The sequence below is a fragment of the Etheostoma cragini genome, chromosome 11, assembly GCF_013103735.1.
Source record: "Etheostoma cragini isolate CJK2018 chromosome 11, CSU_Ecrag_1.0, whole genome shotgun sequence".
Classification (NCBI taxonomy): domain Eukaryota; kingdom Metazoa; phylum Chordata; class Actinopteri; order Perciformes; family Percidae; genus Etheostoma; species Etheostoma cragini.
Window position 1 is genome coordinate 5211260 of NC_048417.1, and position 9596 is coordinate 5220855.

The 9596-nt window shown below is 39.9% G+C and overlaps 1 protein-coding gene across 1 annotated transcript in view; it reads left to right on the plus strand.

The window, feature by feature from the left end:
• The window catches only part of itgb5 (integrin, beta 5), a 53116-nt gene that overhangs the window by 34419 nt on the left and 9101 nt on the right, over positions 1-9596 (plus strand). The window lies entirely within an intron of this gene.

A 9596-nucleotide genomic window follows, 5' to 3' on the forward strand; every position in this document is an offset into this window, starting at 1 on the left:
ATATATATGTGTGTGTGTGTATATATATATATATATGTGTATGTATATATATATATGTGTATGTATATATATATATATATGTGTGTATATATATATATATATGTGTATATATATATATATATATATGTGTGTATATATATATATGTGTGTATATATATATATATATATGTGTGTATATATATATATATGTGTGTATATATATATATATATATATGTGTGTATATATATATATATATATATATACATACATACATACATAGTTTTGTAACTCATTTCTAGATTTTGTTTAAAAAAATAACAGATTTCCCAAACATTAGTTATTTGTAGTTTATGAGTTCTCACTAAAATAATACGAGAATTTGTTTTATTGTCACAACACAACAGAGGAACATTGAAATATATTAAAGTTCTGATAAAATAAAAAAAAATAAAAAAAAATTAAAATATGAAACTTAAAATCCTTGAACCAAAAAAACGGCTAGCAGGGACGTTGTAGAGCACCCTCTGGTGGACAAACTGTGCAAAAAATCGGCCATTATAAATACCAATAGATGTGGAAATGCCTAATATTAGCCTACAATATCGGTCGGGCTGTAGTGAACGGGCAACATGCGGAGGTGCTGCACAGAAGTACTGGACATATGCATGGATGTGTTACAGGCAGGGGCCTGGATACTCTGTTCCAAGATGGCTCCCTATTCATTCTAGTCAACGTTTCTCACTGTGAGCCACCTATAAGCCAAAAAAGGCTCAAGCTTCATAACCCACACAAGCTGGGGAGTCGGTCATCTCATCAACCCCAGATTTGTGTACAATAATTTTAAGAGTCCACTTTTGCCTCAGATTGTATTATAAGGCTCCTGTCCAGTAAAGGATTGTCAGTGCTGGTCATGAACTCCTAAATCCAATCCAAATGTATTTATAAAGCACATTTAACAGTTGCCCTCGGGGGGGACGTATGGTTGCAATAGGGGCCAGGTGACGATGAACTGAATCACAGTCAGTCCTATCAGTTTACCCCACAGAAAGATCCCCGTTATCACTGCTCTTACGTGTTGCACTGAGTTTCTGGCTGCGGCAGTAATAGCAGAGTGTCGCTGCTCTGTGCTCCCGTTATGAAAAACTAACAATACTATCTGGATTTTGCCGATGAATCGTCAGCCTTCTTTAATTTCACAACATATAACTAAAATCCACGTCTGGGTTCAATTTGTACGTGCCTCTTGAAATTCAGTTCCTCTTTAGTATTGGGTTGCCTGCTGAATAGATATAGAATGTGCACAATGGTACGATCGCACCTTTCTGCATTTTTTCCACACCGCTCCTTTGAAACATGCTACAATCAAACTTTACTGTAAGAGCACACAATTGATATCTTTCTTAGTTTTTTTTGTAATATGTGTGCGAAGATTTCTGTGTACATATGTGTATATATGTTGGGTATAAGCTATTAGACACCTTAATTTCCTTCGGAATAAATAAAGGATCTCTTCCTTAAGAAGTATTTAGTTTGGCCAAATGGGCAATTGATATTGGCATTTGCTACTGTTCCCCTGATCCATCCAGGTTTGCTTATTTTCCCTCCTGGGCAGCAAAGCTTCAGTAGCTCAGCATTTGGAGACGCAGACAGAAGAGCCTCTGTGTGTTGTGTCTCCCTTTTTATCTTATCAGAACAGTGTGTTTTCCAGCCCTGAAGGAGGATTAGTAATCATTCCTCATGAGTGACAGACAACGTGACTGGCAGCGTTGAAACTGTCAGCGTGTCCTCGAGTAGACCTGCAGAACCTTCTCTGCGTGCGGAGATTTAATAAACATGTTATCAGCTGTTGAGACACAGGAACTGATTTTTCATGTTATTTCTTTGTCCTGTCTGTGAGGTTTCTGTGGGGGGGAATAAACAACTTGTTCCTCATCAGCAGTTCGCTGGCTGACTCCCTCTTGTTTACTGTCACTCCAGAGTTTTACAGGGCTTACAGTGCATTGGTTTCTCAGCTGGCTGTTTTTGTGGTTGTTCTTACTGTCTTTTTTTGAAAGCATCACTTCTGTTTCCAGCTCTGTTTTTTCAGCCAGTCTGGCAGGGAGAGCTTTGCTGACGTGTCGAAGCGGTTGAGAGACTGAAATGACCTCAATGTGCAGGATTCTCTCTGCCAGTCTTAGCAACCTGAAGTTACAATTAAGTGTGCGCTTGTGTGCCTGTATTGGATTAAAAAAAGAAAAATAATTTAACATTTATTTAAACGGGTAGGCTGATTGAGAACAAATTCTCATTTGCATCGAGGACCTGGCCAGGTAAAGCATAAACGTAGAACGAGACAACAAACGAGACAACAAAGTTACACATATATACTCAAAATATGAACCTAAAAAAGACTTAGACTTCTCTTTTATACATCCTTTTGAGATGCCTCCCCCAAGGAAATTGAATTTCCAGCCGTTTGCAAGACATTAGAATAGAGAAGGAGGTATAAAAGAAAAATACAATATAGAAACAAAAAAAGTATAAAAACAACAACAAACTTTCAGCTGTAAAAAGATATTTAGCATAAATAAATAAAACAGTTAAGAGTAATTTGTGTCTGTGTATGTATGTATGTATGTATGTAGATTAAGAATTCATTGCACGTTGAAAGAGTACAGTAAAGAAACCACCAAAGATTCTGATCTAATAAAGGGTCAATAAACAGTTTTGAGCAACATCTAAGTAGTATGCCAGTAACGCAATACAATATTCAAAGTAAAAATACTGAGTGTAATACAGAGTCTTTATACAGTTTATGCAGATGGAGTAGTGCAAAAGAACATTAAACACTATGACAACAGTGCAAGTGACAATATGCCATTATGCAATCACAAATAACAGACAAAAAAGTGAGTGTGCAGTACTGCGTGAACGACGGAAGAGAGTTAAGACATTTAATGATTGGACAGGCCCTCAGACACTTTTAAAGGCATGGAGGGGATAAGTGTTTCAAGTTTTAAGGGTTTTTTTTGTAATTCATGCCAGTCGTTGGTAGCTGAGATTTGCAAAGAATGGCGGCCAAAAGATGAGGTGGCTGATGGTGATTGGTACCTAAATGTATTGAAAGTAAATAAGTCCAAACAAACCAGCTCTTCAATTTGGCACCATGCAAACCGAGTTTTGAATGTAACGCTTGTGTTTAATTTCTCTCTGTATGTTTTCCCCTCAAGCACACAAAAAAAAGAAATGGACTCTTAAGCCAGTCTGAGTTTGTGACCAAACAGTAATCTTACCCCTCAACCTCCTGTGTAATTAGGTGAAGTGGTTTTTGGTGATATTGTTCTGCTGCTGGAGCTCTCATTTAAAGTCCTGTAGTCACATTCGGAGTTCCTTCCCAGGGTCAGGGAGGGCCTGCATGCTATGATAGATTTGTCTCGTCAAAACTTCTCTGAAATTATTGCACAATGCACTCTGTCATTTGACTTTTTTTTAATTTTTTTAATGAAGGCAGACAAAGAAGCAACACCACATTTGCTGGCTATGGTATTATTAGCTGGAAAGTTGAAGTGCTTAAGTTGTGTATCGTGGCACATTTAAGTACCTTTTTTAGAGTACACAGGGGTGGCTGTTTATACTACTTTAAAGTCTTGCCTGTCACAAAGACCAACACTGTGGTGTGGTGTTGAATTATACTACAATAAATTCCAGTTGGATATAGTTTCACTGCAGAAAAAAAGTAGGAAAACGAGTGTGGCCAGGTTTGCGCAGATGTTAGAGTGGGAGCCCATATAAAGAGGTTTACACTTCGATGCAGCAGCCGCGGGTTCAACTCCGACTTGAGGCCCTTTACTGCATGTCATTCCCCCCTCTCTCCCCCCCGTCTCTCCCCCCTTTCATGTCTTAATCTGTCCTATGGAAATAAAGGCCTAAAGTGCCCGAAAAAACGAATCGGACTACTTCAATAAGCAATTAATTGGTTTAAGGTTTTTATGATGAAGAAATATGTATAATGTTAGAACTTTGGACTGTTGTGAACTTAAGTTTGCTCTAGATTTTATAGACCAAACACAAAATCCCCCAAAAGTAATGGCCAGATTAATTGATAGGGAAAATAATAATTATTTGCAGCCTTGTTTTATAAAAAACAAACAATTCTAATTCTATTAGGTTTAAATTCTTGTCTTTTCATGGTCAGTATTTAATAATAAGCCATTGCACGGATCAATCCCTACAATGTCCTCTTTTGCACTACCACCATTGGACACAGTCTACCTTAGCACCTTTAACTTTCTGTGAGTGTTTTTACGTGGGTGTGTGTGTGTGGGTGTGGTGTGTGTGTGTGGTGTGTGTGTTGTGTTATGGTTGTCTAAGCCGCTAGATGCCTACAATTTTCCTTGGGATGAATTCTCTCTCTCTCTCTCTCTCTCTCTCTACCCATCCATTACTGGAGAAACAGCCCATTGAAAAGAGGAGCCTTGTTAAGCTGTCACCTGCCACTACAAACATATACAGTGTCACCTCTCTGGTGGGTGTGGGCAGGATCATTTTTATTTATGTAGAAACATTGTCTTAAAGATAATATGCAGGTATGCAAATAAAGTACTGCAGGATTTCCCACAGGAAAATAGAGCCTGCACTCCCTACAGGCGAACCAGGGTGCACCACAAGTATTGCAAATATTCAGTGTAGCTTTTCATCAGGCTCAGCTGAGAGCAGAAATAGGGCAATGCTTCAGACTGCAACTGGAGATGAAAGAGGTTAGAGGGTTTTCGTTCCATACACACACAAACGCATACCAACCTCTGGGACACAGGCAGCACTTTGACAGCGACTGCAGGAAGTGACTGCTTCTCTCGTTGCGTCAACAGACGGGAGGAGAGGGAGCATGTCGGCCCCTCCATCCAGACCCTGTGCATGCCGCCACATCATGTCCGAAACTGCATTCTTAATGAGGGTTGCTGAGTTCAGTGCCTCAAACTCTAGATGATTACTCTAGGTGATTCCTCCAGACTAGATACAGAATCTTGGCTCAGTGCAAAACTAATTGTATGCATCATACCTTCAAATCAGAAAGAAGCCTAATACACAGTGTGTTGTAATTGTAGGTTTTAATACAAAAGCAGAGGTAATAACTGACTTACAAGGCCAACCATCTTGCTCTGCTGCTCTAAAATAGCTAAGATCAGGTTTGTAGATATTTGACAGATTTTACATCTGTGTCCAGTCTTTTTTTTTTTTTTTTTTTTTTTTTTAAAGCTAATTAAAAAGATACATTTTTGGGGCATTTATGGCCTATATTTTTACATGCAGCAAAGGGTTGTAAGTCAGAGTTGAACCCACTGTGTTGTGGAGTAAACCTCTATATATGAGCGCCCGCTCTACCAACTGATATCTGGGCGCAACCTTTTTCTTTTACACATGGAAGAGAGTGAATAATGGGTCAAACGCTTCTTTGTACACTGTTACTGCAGATGGGAAATATTTGGATATGCTCTCATCTCTGTTGCTTCCAGATGTCAGATATAATTTGCTCTGGGGACATTTTGTTTATTTAGACGGCTTTCATAAAAAGGGCTGCATTAGTTTTTAGCCCCCGTTCGTTTTTAAAACCCGAGCTCTCACTGTCTGGTACATTTGTATGGTGCAACAGCCTATCCTTCTAAAAATAACCCATCAGCTCATTTCCTTTTCATATAATCTCCAAATATTTACATAAGCCTGATTTAAATGTGATCTGAAGTCCAGCATGTCTCCAGGCATAAATTTTGGGAATGCATTTTGAACAGGCTGTCTCTGTACCATATCTAGTGCTGTCTTGGTTTAGTAAAAAATATATTCTTGATCCCATAATTGTGCCTTTTTAAAGGCAACCCATAATTCAAATATTACATTTTCAGCAGGCGAAAGCTTCACTACCTGGAGATGTAAAGGACGTAATCTCAGATCAGAGGAGACATTTTTGCCCACTTTTTCTTTCAAGTAAACGAGAACCTAGCCTCATTCATTCTTTAATGTGGTCTTTAATAAGTCAGTGTTGTATCGTTAAGAACGGCTAGGAGGTGCTGGAGCAGTAGTCATGCTCCAGGTTTCCTGCTTTGGTTTGCTCATTCTCTTGCGTCGAGTGTGCAAGTATGTTGACGACAAAAGCTTTGAGAGAGCACTGTATAAATTCTTAAAGGTTACTTTTTGGGCATTTCGGGCATTTATTGTACAGGACAGCTGAAGACATGAAGGGGGAAGAGAGAGGGGGAACGACATGCAGCAGTTTGTAAGTCGACATTTGAGGGGTACATGCGAAGATTCCTAAAAGCTGAATCTGATTTTTGAGAGTGAACCCTGATCATTATACGAGCTGTTTGACAAATTCTGAGGGCCTAAGATCATCTAAAATGTAGTTACACAAAGCCTCTTGAATGCTCATCTGTTACACTCAAGGTTCTGTCCTCCCTTGCACACAAACGTAATTCTGCTCTTAAACATGCATGCCTACAGTCCCAAAGGTTGCCTTGCATTTCTTTTGTTTTTCGTAAATTTGCTTCCATTTCCCTCTTACCACTACTGATCTGATGGCTAATGGAGTTAACCGAATGCTTGAACTGTCTGCATTGTCACATAAATCTGTATTCTGGAATGGATGGTTAACAAAAGGATGCATGATTCAGGACATATTTGTCCTAACAGCTCTATCCTCTGTTATTTTGCCTCAACTAGGCTGCTTGTTTGGGCTGACTAAATGTCTAGAGAAACGTCATGGAAAGGTTGCGACTTAAAAGAGCAAGGTCACTGCTCCGAAGTATCTGAAGACATTCCTTATCTCCTCCTCTGCCACAGCTGTGTTCATCATGAGCAGTATTAAATCTCACTGTTGGCCAGCAAATCCGAATGGCACAGACAAAAGAAATGGAACGACTTAGCAGCTCAACATTAAAATGGAATGGCGGGATGAAGAGCTTGTGCACTTGCTCCAAACATCTGTTTTAAGGCATGTTGTTAGGGATTGAATGTGGGCTTGTGTAGTGCTAAGTCCTGGTCTTCCTTCTGTCAGGATTCCAGTTAAAAAAGGCTATCCGCAACTAAGTAAAGAGGCAGTACCTGACCGTAATTTACCAAGGGGAGGACAACTTTAACACATGCAATTATACAACCTAAGCCAGCACACTCAAACGGCTTTCACATGGAAAGATCTTTTACCTCTTATTTGGGGCATTATTCTGTTATAGTAAAATGTTTCCTTGCAGATGAGAGGATTTAGAGTTTGTGGCTTTTTGAATCCCTCAAACATGGACCAGTTGCATCAGTGCAAGTCCTTTTAGCCCTGTTACTAACATATCAAATTCAGATTGATTGTTTTTTGTCCTGCTATATCATTGACGTGCCTAAAACGTGCGTGCGTGCGTGCGTGTGTGCGTGCGCGCAGCTTTAAAGTAGCAGACAACAGACAAGCAGGCCACTCCTTCCCGAACTAAAGAGCTGTGAAACAATATACACAGACATGCATAATCTCACACACCAAACACAGTGAGCCAAAGGGTTTGTAGACAGCAGACCTTTCAGCAGCTCGTCCGGACATGTCGAATAATGAGCCCATGTCAAAGCAGCTGCACTTGCACTTTTATCCTCCCTAAACACTTCTCACACCTCTGAATGCCCAAGCAGCGGTGTCATTTAGGGACACATTCCAAGGGTTGGTACCATGACTCAGCCACATGGCACTTGTCATGTCGGCCTCCCTTACCCGAGGTTTTGGGAGTGGTGCTACAGACTCTTTGATCTAATTTGATCAGTCCCAGTTTTCCACCTTTTAAAAAATGTACCAAAAACTGCCTATCCAATACGGGAGACATGTTTTACATGTATGTGAGTCCAGACAGAATGTTGCACAACCATGACCACTAGGTTGACGATTTAACCTATTCCTGTTGACTTCTGTGACTTCTTTGAGGATCTGGCTTAACTTGAAATACTTGGCTTTGTTTTTCTTCCTCTTAGTGTCTGAGGTTGAGTAGCAGCAGATTATGATTGTTGCATGTTGGACTGAAGAAGGAGCCACTCCTAGACAGACACAGTGATTTCATTAGTTTGTGACCCATTTTCTTCTCAGTCTTCACTCCTCTGTTAGATCTTAATTCTGTCTTCATTGTGTTTCCATTTGATGTTTTTATAAAGTAAAATGTAAAGGCAGTTATCAGAAAAGTAACTGCCATTACGTTGTTGCTTTTTTCCAAAAGATTTAAGATATAGCAAACCAGTTTGTCCATTCTGGGCTACTGTAGTAACATGCGGATCCAACATGACGAGCTTTGTGTGTAGACGTGAAGGGCTCTACTCAGTTGACAAAAACCTCCATAAAGAATCCATATTCTACTTTTTGCAATAGCTCAGAAAGTCCAGTAGTCCAGTAATATTGATGTTTTTTTCCTGCTGTTCTGCATATTTTCTCCGATACAGACCTTGAAGTCTTGGATTTGACTTGCCTGCAGCAGGTTGTCTTGATAAAGAGCGGCCTCCTCCTTTCTGTCCGGTCTTTATCCATCCGAGATAGCAGGTCACTGAATGTATTCTTTGTGGAAGATCTCCTGGAACTAGTGTGAAATAAGCTTGTCAGTAATGCTTCCCTGATTACAGCAGCTGTCCCCCCTTCATCAAAGATTCGTCATGTCTGTAGAGGGTCACGCAGACAGCCGAGACTGTGTGAAAGAGCAAGACCCGATGGGTCACAGCTTTCTCTCTGTGAAGACTTGGCTTCTGTTGGATTTGTTCCAGTGCCGATAACAAGTTAATGAGTGTGGCACAAAAGAGGCAAGGTGCAGATGTGAATGAGCGCAGCGCTGTAAAGCTCCAGCTGCTCTTGTTTTTCACTGTGTGTGTATGTGTGTGTGAGAGTCACTCGTTTTCATATTTACTGAAGCAGCAATAGGAGGAGTGGCATAAATCTGAGGTCTAATTTTAATAATGTGTATGTGTGAGGGACAGAGACATTGTTTTGGATTACAAATATCTGGATACTGGTAAAACTTTTCTTCTTGGGACTTGTTGCTTGTAGAATTACTATATGGCCCAAAGTATCCGGACACTAGAGATGTTCCGAGACCAGTATTGGTATCGCCTCGATACGGTATGGGGAAGCAAAAAAATGGTGCCGGACCATCTCTACTGGACACCAGTCCATGTTTGGGCTTAATGCTACAGGTTTTATATGAAATTGAAACTGCGTTTTCTACTTAAGTTTCCTTTTCAACATGATGACATTTTAATGTGAACAAACTTCACTGGTCTTCACAGAGCCCTGACCTCAACCTCTTCCATCACCTTTAGGATTTATTGAAACTATACGCATAAATCTGACTTTGTTAGATTTTGATAAATGCAGTATTTGTTGTAATGAAATGTTTTGAGTACTGAGGTTTTTATCGTGTAGTCATTCCATGTTAAGCCTTAAACATGCTTGTGAAATCCACCTTCTCTCTCTGTGATCGTCCATGTCAGAGGCTCAGTCATGTTGTCCTCGGGTCAAATTGACCCGCTTTCCCATATCAATGTTCTTTTTAACTACCCAAATTAACATGATTGATTCCACACAACGCTCTTTGGCAAGTACAAATCTCTACTTTCATTAATTTTGGGGTGTCTTATTTAA